Genomic DNA, 13,605 nt, shown 5'->3' on the forward strand with positions numbered 1-13,605 from the left:
ATAAATCTATAAATTAAAGATATAGACAGCTTAGGAGAATTTACGATTATCTCTTTTGTTATATATCTTGTCCTCAAAGAGGATGATTTCGTTATGTGTTTATTTCGTTGGCTATGTAGAAAAGATAAATAAGGATACTTTAAGAATGTATTGCGACTACAGATAGGATAAGGCACGTGCTATAATTTGAACGTATCTTGTCCCCATTGAAGACGAGATACATTCATAGTGTAGCGTGCTATAGTGTATCTTGTATATATATATATATATATATATATATATATATATATATATATTTACATTAACCGATTGAATGCGACCACTCACATTGCCAGAGTGTTCGACCGTGAGATTGGTAACCAATTAATTTAATATCTCAATTTTATTTTTGTTAAATTTATTTTCTTAATTTAGGTTAGGCAATAATAAATTTAGTTTAGTGTACAAATTATATCTATTATAAGTAGTCTATTAGGTAGTAGTTAGTATAATATTTTTTGAATTATATTATTATTGATTCTATTACATTAGGTAGGTTTATATTAGTTAATAACTTTGTTGTAATTGACTTGAATTAGTTAGACTTTTTGTTAATGTTGATTTTGTTAAAAAAACTAAAGTTTAGACATATATGTTTGTAGTCGAGAGTGCTTCATCCTAGATGGAATAGCCATACGATGGCTCCTCTTGAGATTTCGATGTCATACTTAGGGAGGTTGAGTTTGAGCATGCAACGCATTTCAGGGACTTCTATTTTGACAATAGTATTATATTCACATTTGTTGAGAGATGGCATGAAGGAGCCATGGCACTGCGGCAGCTGGAGGACAAGAAGAAAAGCTTTTCCATTAAGATGACATGGATGAAAGAGCGGATGTAGCATATTCCTGTCGATGTTGATCCCATGATGTTGTGACAGTATATCCAGTGCTATATAGTGATGCTGATTGACAGTTATTGATGACAGACAAGTCCAAAAATCTTGTCCCTATTTGGTGGCTTCCTCTTCTTGCAGACTTAGAGAGTTGCAGGGGGTTCTCTTGATGATCAACTATCCAGGCTTTGACATATAGATTCCTCATTATTGCAATTGATATTAGTACTATGGACATAACTAGATGCATCCCTCTGATCATGAGCTGGAAATACCATAAGTTTTATGCTTGGGGGACTATTTGACAAAGATGTGCTGACTTTTTTGTTAGCCGTCAAGTATAAGTCTAATTGTTAATACATTTTGAATTTAGTTTCATGTTTTTTATTTTCTAATGACACAAGGTTTAATTTTGTTATACTTTATTATAGGCTAGCTGGGTATCCATAATAGAGTCAGGACCACAAGGAGAGACGTTTACTTTGGTGGTGCTATAGGCTAGACAGGATTGTGATGGATGAGGTATGAAATTTAGGTCATGTTTATAACAACCTAACTCTCAACACGTCATGACCAATGCTAATCGTCAGGCTTACCATTCAGTCGGCCTGCGAGACTCTAGACTCTGTGTTACATATATAAATATGAGATTGTCGCGCTTAATCACAATTCATAAAGACAGTAAGAGTCTTATACCTCGAAAAAGCTATCAAAAGTGAGGGAAAAATAACCAGCATCTAAATGTCATAATCTTTGCTGGGTGTCCTAAAAAAGACATCCTGCAAGCAGACCTATCATCGATAGCCGTTGGACAACTGATCTAGCTCTCCTCCTCCTCCAACCACACTCACCTTAGATGAGTTGGAGGCCAAATCAGCTACCATCTGGTCCTCTCATGCCAATATCTCTTACGATGGGTCCTTCTCCTCCCATGAGATCAACAGGAAACCGTTAGCCATGCCATGTATGAGGGCCTCCTTAAGTGGTTTGAAATCCTAGACTAAGGGCTCTAGGGGCATATAGTTGGGTTGTGGCTCTTGTGGTACGCATGTTGAGGCTAGGGGTCAAACCGCTGAGGGAACTCCAACTAAAATGGTAGTGGTGAATCAGGCTCAAGGTCCACCTGATTAAGAGGCTAAGGTGGAAACGGGAACTGTTCGCCGCTAGGATACAATTCCACAAAAAAAAAAAAAAATCATAGGGCATATCGAGGTCAAACTCAGAGCTAAGTAAATGATATGCGAACAGACGATCATGGAGTATATACATGCGTGTTCGAGGCTCTTTCCATATGAAAGTGCTTTCCCATACAGGTTCCTCGTAACATAACATTTTTAGAATCTCAAAGAATATCACTTCTGATCCTATCTGTAAGAATGGTGGATAGAAGGGGATGAGAACGTAAGAATTCATGTACTTAAATCTAAAGGTTACGATATAGCAATCTTGACTTTTAGGCAAACATGTATAGTACATAAAAATAAGGTAACCGTAGTAAAGAAAACAGCAAACACAAACACAAACACAAACAGTCACACTCACAAAGATATGCAATAGACAATCATGATGCATGTCTATCTCTACTACAGATCATGAGCACATGGTCAGTCGACTACTTGCAACCCGATGTTACCCGGAACAAAGTCCGGATATGGTTCCTCAACTTTGTACACTTAGCATACGTGTCTCATGGGCGAAACCATGTACATCTAGACACTCGGCAACTGTCGCAAAGCTTGACATCATAATATGCTCCTAGTTGAAAAATAATTTCTAACATAAGGTCAATGTACCCACATCATTACGATATTGGTCAAGCAGGATGGGATTTTAGCTCTGCTAGACGGTCTTAAGCATCTTGAAGGTTTATTACATTTTCTAAGCATCTTAGTTAACTTTCTTCTCATTTTTCAAGGGACTCTTTTGTCCTTAGTCTTTATACATAATGACTTTCATATCCCTTATTTTGTTCTCTTTAAGACTTTTAAGTTTTTTTTCTTTATACTGTTTTTCCCTTACTATATTACAATATGACCATTCTTTATCCTTCAATTTTACCATACTAACCTCATACTTTTCAATAATGATAATTTTTTTTAGTATTCTCACTTTACTATTTTAACATCAGACTCTATCAAAATGACCACTTTGTCTGTAGGTTTCATAATTATTCTTGTTAGTCTTCTCTTTTTATCCAAAATGACTATTTTATCTATAGTTATTAGAACCGGATCGGACCGATTAGTTCGACCAAAAATCTGGTGAACCGACAATTTTGACGAAAGCACTGACTAAAAATGCAATTAGGCCATCCAGAACCGGCCAGTTCATATCAAACTCGTTCGAACTGCTCAGATTGCACTTAAACCCATGAACCGGTGGGTCATACTGTGCTCCATCACTCTGTGGGTCTTCCGTGCTCCAACGACTGGGTTACGTGTCCTCTTACTATGGTCCATCTCTCCACGCGTCTTCGATGCTCTAGCATGCCTTGCCACCAAGCTAACACAGTTTAATATTATATGTGATAATTATTATATATATATAAAATGATTTCATTCAATAAATTTTGTCAATTCAATTTAATTTTATCATTTATTTTTAAATTAATTATATTTTTAATTATGCATAAATACTAATATATATATATATATGAATTTTTATTAAACATTTACAAATAAATAAAATAAAAAAATCCTTACTCACCACAATATATTTTACCCTCAATTTTTTAATGACTATTTAACCCTTATTTAGCCTAAATTACTATTTTACCTGTAATACCCTTACTATCAGAATATCACGCTTCCGGCTACGCCACTCTAATAGCTTGGATATTACGATGACTCTAATAATAATTAATACTAAAATAGAAACCTGTTTAAAACATAAAAACCGCATAACCTTTTGAAAGACCTTTTTAAAAGAAACATATATTTATATATACATACTAACAAAGAATACATATATACACATAACACCAATATACAAACTTCACATATCAAAACTCCTATCCCTCTTACAAAATTGATAAAGATAAAGGTGAGAAAAAAAATAATTACTAAGATAATACAAAAATACCGAATAAACAGAAAATGAATATAACTCTTCTGAAGCTTCGTCGCCCATATCTTGAAAAGGAAAAACCTGTAGGAGAGTGAGCACGTCGTCCTCATTGGTTTTCACTATAGGGTTACAGAAATTGCTATAACAAGACACGTAAAATAAAACTATTTTTAAAGTACGGTGATCAATGCTCGTCTTACATGCCATTTTGAAATATAAAGAGTTAACATCCAAAAATCCATTTCAAAAGAGGAAATCAGCTAATTATCCAAATCTTGGAAAACTTTCTCCTTTTGTTACAAAAATCTTAAAATCTTTCCTAGACAGTATGAATGACCAACTGTCCCAAGCATATGTTCATTAAGTCTATGCTGAACCAGTTTGATTTTTCATACTTTACTAAGACATAAACTTGAAAGCAATTACCTACGTGGTATAAATGATCATCCTGCTCCAAGCATAGGTCCATTAAGTCTATGTTGAACCAATCAGATACTTTATACAAAACTAGACCTCAAACATACCAACCACAACCTCAGGCCCATCCAATCCAACATGGCCCCCGGCCCAAACAGCTCAATCATCAACCAACTCATCACAAACCACCCAATCAAACACAATCACAGTTAATGTAGTTCAAACACAATCAAGAGCAGTTACAACAAGTATAACAGTTAGCAGTTAACATAATTATTCACATAGGCAAACCAATTACAATATGCATACCCCAACAATGTCACATGGATGCAAATGATGAATGTCTGTCCTACTGGATGTTATATCACATTGTCGGTTCAATTGCCAACCTGACACATTCCCATAGAAATGTTGCCTTTCGGTCACGAATAAATGGGAACTCCCTGGAATAACCTGCCCGGCACACGGTCTAGGATGTTAGTGCCTACACACTCCTGTGATCCGAAAGGATATTAGCGGGATACTCTGCCTCCGACCTCACATCTACACATAAGTGGGATTCACCACTATCCTTACGCGGGCGCCGCAACCTCGACAAGCGGGATTAACCACCGTCCTTGTCAGGCGCAAGTGACTTATCAACAATCTCATCAATATCAAAATCTCTCAGTATAAGCGGGACGAACCCAGCCCTTATGCCTACAACTCAGCGCAAGCGGGACAAACCCGGCCCTTACGCCTACCAAACAATAACTCATCAATCTTGATGATATTCACAATCAATTAGGCTCAATATCTTATTTCAAAATTATTCTTGGCACATTTACTTTTAAATAACAAACGTATTCAATTCACATCTTGCCAAGAATCACTTTTCAAAACGGAGCCACTTTCCACATCTTTCCAAAACTTCCAAACAATTTCAAAACCATACCAAATTCAAAATCTCTTTTGAAAGACTTAAAATCATTCATTTCTAAGTAAGGATATGGTCATAAAATTCCTCAGCAGAGTCTCAAGACTTTAGGGGAGAATAACCTAACTCATTTCCTTAAATTCATTGAAAACCTCTAAAACCTTAACTTCTTGATTTGAATAAATAAAATAGAATTTAAACCAAAACCAAGTCATGTATCCAAATATTCCAAACCAATTTCAAAACCAACTTACTTAAATCAAAACCAAATCATTTAAACCGAAAACCAATTTGAATTTCATTCTTAAATCTGTTTCCAAAGGCTCCGAAATTGTTTTAGTTTTACTAATCAAAGTTTTAGAGAATACTTCAAACTTTTCCTAAAATGTCGTAAAGTGAAATTAGTTAATTGAAATCCAAGTTTCTTTTAATTCCATTAAAACTCCTCCAAATTTGCTTACTTAATCAAATTCCAAAACATAATTATTTTCATCTTTAAATCGACTTTAAAACATAATTATTTTCTAAAATAGTTTACATTCAAAATATAATAATTTTCTTAATAAAAGAGTTCAAACCTAATTCATTTATCAGTAATTCAATTCAAGGCATAATTCATTCTTTTTAAAATATCGTTTCAAATAAAGTCTCGGATTTTATAGAAATTTCGGCAGCATCTCCCCTAAAACTTGGACTTTGCCACCCTTTCCGGGTCTCAACCAAACTAATCATCAACCCTTCTCAACGGGTTCTAGACCAAATCAGTTTCCAATAAAACCAAATCGAGACCTTTAAATATAAAGATAATTTCAAATCAACCCAATCAGAAATATCAATTTTAACAAAATTAGACATTATTTCAATCAAACAAACAACCATATTCATCCAAGACAAATCAGACAATGCATAAGACTTACATAATCACCAAAAATACATTTCACACGTCATATCTATTTATAACAATTCTAATTTAAAATGCATTAGTTTTTTATAAACAACTCCTACCTTGACAAGCCGAAACCATAACCCAAAACGTGTCAATGAAACCTTTTCTCTCAACCCGAAACCAAAAGCAACCACAAACTCAGTCCTTAATTGCTTTCACAGCACTTACAGCAGCTTAAAAGTAACATGCAACGCTCAGAAAGGGTTTCCCTCTCTTCCTCCCCCTTTTCTTCTTTCCCTCTTCCTTTTTTTCTTCTTTCTTTCTTTTCTTTTGTCTGAAGCTGATGAATGTTAGGGTTTGGGGAAAGGGTTGTTGCGTTGAAAGAAGAGTGAGGGTGGGTTAGGGTAGTAAATTAAGGTTTATGTATAAAATTGGGGGCTTTTGGGTTTAATTTGAGTAAGGTAATTTTAAATAAAATTGGAGTATAGAGTATTGATTTGAAAAACTAATTTAAATCTCTAAAATTACTTTAAAATATTATTTGTGGTATAAAAAAATACTAATTGATTCTCAATCAATTTCTCTAATTAAAAACACATAGTAATATAATTAATTTTATTTATCCCTAAATCTTAAAGTATCGAATTATGAAAATGTAAAGTATTTAAATTAAGTCATATATAAAATTCTTATTATTTAACGACTACTAACTTTATAATTTAAATATAGGGAATAAATCAATAATTATAAAATTAGATAAAATCCTAATTTAAATAGCCAAATTTTATTATTTTTGAATTTCTAAGACTAAAAATTGTAATTAGGAGAATAATCCATAATTTTAGAGTCTGGATGAAAACCTTAGTTTATTACAAATCCAATTAACCAAAACTGCCTTTAATCATTTTTAATAAAATCATTTCTGAAATTAAAACTTAAATAAATATATATGACTTAAAATTTGTTCATAATAATTTTTCAAAAGTTCTGGGTCTTACATTACCCCTATTATTTCATTCTTATCTTATTACTTTGTTAGAATTATATTTTTATTTCTAAACTTTACTAAAACTATTATTTATACCCGAAACTTTATTCTAATTATACTTTTCGTCCAAATCTGTTATCTAATTATATTTTTACCCCTAAATATTCTGTGTTCATTTTTTAAAGCTAATCTTTTGATCTTTACACTTTTAGCCCAGTTTTTAGTCTAAATTACATATTAACCATATTTAGTGCATGATAAACTACTATTTTATGGTTTATCTTGTGCTAAATAGAGTGGATTTTATCAATCTTTTATACACTTATTCATGTAAATTGCATATTTTACATTTTTCTTCCTGATTTTGTGCTATGATTGAAAACATGCTTCTTTGGCCTTAAATTCACTATTTTTAATCCTCTCCTATTCCCATTCGATGCCGTGATATATGTGTTCAATGTTTTCAAAGATTACAGGGCAAGAATGGCGTAGAGGATGGAAAAGAAGCATGCAAAAGAGGAAGGAAGACAAGGAATTAAAGATTTCATGGTTAGGAGAAAAATTAGCGACGCGCATGCGTATAGCACGCGTACGCGTGATTAGAGGAATGCACATCGACGCGCACGCGTAGACGACGCGTACGCGTGGAAGGTCGTCACGTGCTGCATATCAGAATTTGACGGAGGTGATTTTAGGGCCCCTGTTTGACCCAATTTCAGGCCCGAAAGTCCAGAATAGATGCAGGGATGTAGCTGAGACTGGAGACACTTTTCATTCTCATTTTTTTAGTTTAGTTTTTAGAGAATTCTAGAGAAAACACTTGCTCTCATAAGGTTCTTAGCTTTTCATAATTTTTCTTAGTTTTGCTTGGATTGGATTTTGAGAGAGAGTTGCTACTATCTTCAGTGGGAGTCTTCGTCATTATAGTTTGCCTTTCTCTTACTTTACTCTTGTTTCCATTCAATTACTTGGATTCATGTTATGATTTTCTTAATTTTACATTTATTAATATAATGAACTAATTTCAGTTTTAATTCCATTACTTGTTGAATTCCTTTCAATTACTTATCATCTCTAATTTTAGTTGTATTAATTTTAATTTTAATTACCATGTCCTTTCTCTGCTCCCTTCATATGTTTATGGAAATGGAATTCATATCAATGGAGTAGAGCTCCCAACTTGACTTTGGAGTTGATTAATAGGAAACTCTTGAGTTGGAATAATCAAGTGTTAATAGGTAATTGAAAATTGCTGCCAATTGGATTATCACTAACTCTAATCCTTCCTTGGGAAGCAATTAGGACCTGTGAATCGAAGTTGGTTACCTACTGGACTATCCTTTATTAATTAAAGGATAACCAAATAGAAACAACAACCATTTCTCTATTATACTTGGGAAAACAAATAAGGATAGAAATTCCTATTAATTTTCTCCTAGTCAAGGCTTTTTTTTCATTTTAAATACACAACAAATCTTGTTATCATTCATTGCTTTAATTTTTTTTGTTATTTATTTTTTTAATTTCAACATAAAAAATTTCTCAGAAAAATTCTTGATCAATAATTCGCACCTTGTTTCAACTCGTTGGGAAATGACTTGGGAATCTACTCCTAGTATTTCATTCTTAATTGTGACATCCTTTTCTAAATTGATAAGTGGAATTTTCGCCGGTTAAAAACTATACTCGCAGCGCTATTCTTATTATAAATTCTTAATCGGCAATTTTCTGCTCATCAATTTTTGGCGCCGTTGCCGGGGAGTTACAACAGTGTGCTAAATTATTGATTGGTGTAAATAATTTTATTTTATTTACATAATTGCTTTTTTCTTTTTATATTTTATTACCATGAGCTATATGTTTCTTTCATTGAATGACACGGATGAGTGGATAATTTATACGCTTTTTGGTATTGTTTTTAGGTAGTTCTTAGTAGGTTCTAGCTACTTTTACGGATGTTTTTAGTAGTTTTATGCAAAATTCATATTTCTGGACTTTACTATGAGTTTGTGTGTTTTTCTATGATTTCAGGTATTTTCTGGCTGAAATTGAGGGACCTGACCAAAAATCTGATTCTGGCTGAAAAAGGACTGCTGATGCTGTTGAATTCTGACCTCCCTGCACTCGAAATGGATTTTTCTAGAGCTACAGAACTCCAAATGGCGCGCTCTCAACGGTGTTGGAAAGTAGACATCCAGAGCTTTCCAGCAATAGATAATAGTTCATACTTTATTGGAGTTTGGACGATGCAAACTGGCGTTCAATGCTAGTTCCATGCTGCATTCTAGAGTAAAACGCCAGAAACACGTTACAAACCAGAGTTAAATGCCAGAAACACATTACAACTTGGCGTTTAACTCCAAGAGAAGCCTCTGCACGTGTAAAGCTCAAGCTCAGTCCAAGCACACACCAAAGTGGGCCCCGGAAGTGGATTTCTGCATTTAGACTTATTTCTGTAAACCTTAGTAACTAGTTTAGTATAAAGAGAACTTTTTACTATGGTATTTTCATCTGGGATTTTACATCTTTGATCACATTTTGGGGGCTGGCCATTCGGCCATGCCTGGACCACCATCACTTATGTATTTTCAACGGTGGAGTTTCTACACACCATAGATTAAGGGTGTGGAGCTCTACTGTACCTCGAGTTTCAATGCAATTACTACTATTTTCTATTCAATTCAGCTTATTCTTGTTCTAAGATATTCGTTGCACTTCAACATGATGAATGTTATGATCCGTGACACTCATCATCATTCTCACCTATGAACGCGTGACTGACAACCACTTCCGTTCTACCTTTGAACGAGCGAGTATCTCTTGGATTCCTTAATCAGAATCTTCGTGGTATAAGCTAGAATTATTGGTGGCCATTCTTGAGAATTCGGAAAGTCTAAACCTTGTCTGTGGTATTCTGAGTAGGATTCAGGGATTGAATGACTGTGACGAGCTTCAAACTCGCGATTGTTAGGCGTGATGACAAATGCAAAAGAATCAATGGATTCTATTCCGACATGATCGAGAACTGACAGATGATTAGCCGTGTTGTAACAGAGCATTTGGACCATTTTCACTGTGAGGATGAGATATAGCCATTGACAACGGTGATGCCCTACATACAGCTTGCCATGGAAAGGAGTATGAAGGATTGAAGGAAGGCAGTAGGAAAGCAGAGATTCAACAGGGACTAATCATCTCCATGCACTTATCTGAAATTTCCACCAATGAATTACATAAGTATTTCTATCTTTATTTTATGCTTTAATTATTATAATTTTCGAAAACCATTATAAACATTTGAATCTGCCTAACTGAGATTTACAAGATGACCATAGCTTGCTTCATACCAATAATCTCCGTGGGATCGACCCTTACTCACGTAAGGTATTTCTTGGACGACCCAGTGCACTTGCTGGTTAGTTGTGCGGAGTTGTGACAAAGTGTGATTCACGTTTGGGAGCACCAAGTCTATTGGCGCCATTGTTGATGATCACAATTTCGTGCACCAAGTTTTTGGCGCCGTTGCCGGGGATTGTTCTAGTTTGGACAACTGACGGTTCATCTTGTTGCCCAGATTAGGTAATTTTCTTTTCAAAAAGTTTTCAAAAATATTTTTTTCAAAAAATTTTTCTTTGCTTTCGTTTCTTCAAAAATTATTTTCGAAAAAATACAAAAAAAATTAATAAAATCATAAAAAACCAAAAATATTTTGTGTTTCTTGTTTGAGTCTAGCGTCAAATTTTAAGTTTGGTGTCAATTGCATGTTTTAAAAATTTTTACATTTTTTTGAAAATTTCATGCATGGTGTTCTTCATGGCCTTCAAGTTGCTCTTGATAAGTCCTCTTGTTTGATCTTTATGTTTTCTTGTTTTGTGTTTTTTGTTGTTTTTCATATGCATTTTTGCATTTATAGTGTCTAAGCATTAAAAATTTCTAAGTTTGGTGTCTTGTATGTTTTTCTTTTCTTGAAAATTTTTCAAAAATAAATCTTGATGTTCCTCTTGATCTTCAAAGTCTTCTTGGTGTTCATCTTGACATTCATAGTGTTCTTGCATGCATCATGTGTTTTGATTCATAATTTTCATGTTGTGAGTTAGTTTTATGTTTTTCTCTCTCATCATTAAAAATTCAATTTCAAAAAAAAAATATATCTTTTCCTTTTTTTCTCATAAATTTCGAAAATTTGAGTTGAGTTAGTCAAATTTTTTTAAAACTTAGCTATTTCTTATAAGTCAAGTCAAATTTTCAATTTTAAAAATCCTATCTTTTCAAAATCTTTTTCATTTTTCTTTTATGATTTTCGAAAATTTAAAATTATTTTTTAAAATCTTTTTCTTACCTTTATTTCAAAATTTCAAAAACTTTACTAACAATTAATGTGATTGATTCAAAAATTTGAAGTTTGTTACTTTCTTGTTAAGAAAGTTTCAATCTTCAAATTCTAGAATCATATCTTTTAGTTTCTTGTTAGTCAAGTAATCAATTTTAAATTTTAAAAATTAAATCTTTTTCAAAATATCATTTTCAATCATATCTTTTAAAAATATCTTTTTTCAAATCATATCTTTTTCAAAATCAATTTCAAAATATCGTTTCTAACTTTTTATCTTTTTAAAATTGATTTTCAAATATTTTTCAACTAACTAATTGACTTTTTATTTGTTTTAAAATTCTTATCTTTTTCAAAACCACTTAACTACTTCCTCCTCTCTAATTTTTTGAAAATTCCTCCCTCTTTTTCAAAACTTTCTTAATTAACTAATTGTTTCAAATTTTAATTTTAATTTTAATTATTCTCTTAATTTTCAAAAATTACTAACCCTTTATCAAAATTAATTTTTGAAATTCTCTCCCTCTCATCTTCTTCTATTTATTTATTTATTTATTTACTAACACTTCTCTTCATCTCAAGAATTCGAACCTATCTTCCCCCTTGTGTTTGGATTCTTAACTCTTTTCCTTCTTCTATTCCTTTCTTCTTCTACTAATATAAAGGAATCTCTATACTGTGACATAGATGATTCCTCTTCCTTTTCTGTGCTCTTCTTTTTCATATGAGCAGGAACAAGGAAAAAGGCATTCTTGTTGAAGCTGATCTTGAACCTGAAAGGACTCTGAAGAGGAAACTGAGAGAAGCTAAAATACAACAATCCAGAGACAACCTTACTGAAATTTTCGAACAAGAAAAGGATATGGCAGCCGAACTCAACAACAATAATGCAAGGAGGATGCTTGGTGACTATACTACACCTACTTCCAAGTTTGATGGAAGAAGCATCTCAATCCCTGCCATTGGAGCAAACAATTTTGAGCTAAAACCTCAACTAGTTGCTCTAATGCAACAGAACTGCAAGTTCAATGGGCTTCCATCAGAAGATTCCTACTACTTTTTAACTGAGTTCTTGCAGATATGTGAGACTGTTAAGACTAATGGAGTAGATCCTGAAGTCTACAGGCTCATGCTTTTCCCTTTTGCTGTAAGAGACAGAGCTAGAACATGGTTGGACTCACAACCTAAAGATAGCCTAGACTCTTGGGATAAGCTGGTCACGGCCTTCTTGGCTAAGTTCTTTCCTCCTCAAAAGCTGAGCAAGCTTAGAGTGGATGTTCATACCTTCAAACAGAAAGATGGTGAATCCCTCTATGAAGCTTGGGAAAGATACAAGCAGATGACCAAAAGGTGTCCTTCTGACATGCTTTCAGAGTGGACCATTCTGGATATATTCTATTATGGTCTATCTGAGTTCTCTAAGATGTCACTGGACCATTCTGCAGGTGGATCCATTCACTTAAAGAAAACACCTGCAGAAGCTCAAGAACTTATTGACATGGTTGCAAATAACCAATTCATGTACACTTCTGAGAGGAATTCTGTGAATACTGGGATGCCTCAGAGGAAGGGAGTTCTTGAGATTGATGCTCTGAATGCCATATTGGCTCAGAACAAAATGTTGACTCAGCAAGTCAACATGATTTCTCGAAGTCTGAATGGATGGCAAAATGCATCCAACAATACTAAAGAGGCATCTTCTGAAGAAGAAGCCTTTGATCTTGAGAACCCTGCAATGGCAGAGGTAAATTACGTGGGTGAACCTTATAGAAACACCTATAATTCCTCATGGAGAAATCATCCAAATTTCTCATGGAAGGATCAACAAAAGCCTCAACAAAGCTTTAATAATGGTGGAAGAAATAGGCTCAGTAATAGCAAGCCTTTTCCATCATCTTCTCAGCAACCGACAGAGAATTCTGAGCAGAGCACCTCTAACTTAGCAAACATAGTCTCTGATCTGTCTAAGGCCACTTTAAGTTTCATGAGTGAAACAAAGTCCTCCATCAGAAGTTTGGAGGCACAAGTGGGCCAGCTGAGTAAGAAAGTCACTAAAACTCCTCTTAGTACTCTCCCAAGCAATACTGAAGAGAATCCAAAAAGAGAGTGCAAGGCCATTGACTTAATC

At 33.8% G+C, this 13,605-nt stretch overlaps 1 non-coding gene across 1 annotated transcript; it reads right to left on the reverse strand.

The window, feature by feature from the left end:
• Window positions 1-12,738: 12,738 nt before the first annotated feature.
• On the reverse strand, window positions 12,739-12,846 carry LOC112793479 (small nucleolar RNA R71). The gene has a single exon (XR_003198167.1). It is a non-coding gene; the product is annotated as a small nucleolar RNA R71 (small nucleolar RNA).
• Window positions 12,847-13,605: the final 759 nt, after the last annotated feature.

The sequence above is a fragment of the Arachis hypogaea genome, chromosome 3, assembly GCF_003086295.3.
Source record: "Arachis hypogaea cultivar Tifrunner chromosome 3, arahy.Tifrunner.gnm2.J5K5, whole genome shotgun sequence".
In the NCBI taxonomy this organism is placed as follows: Eukaryota; Viridiplantae; Streptophyta; class Magnoliopsida; order Fabales; family Fabaceae; genus Arachis; species Arachis hypogaea.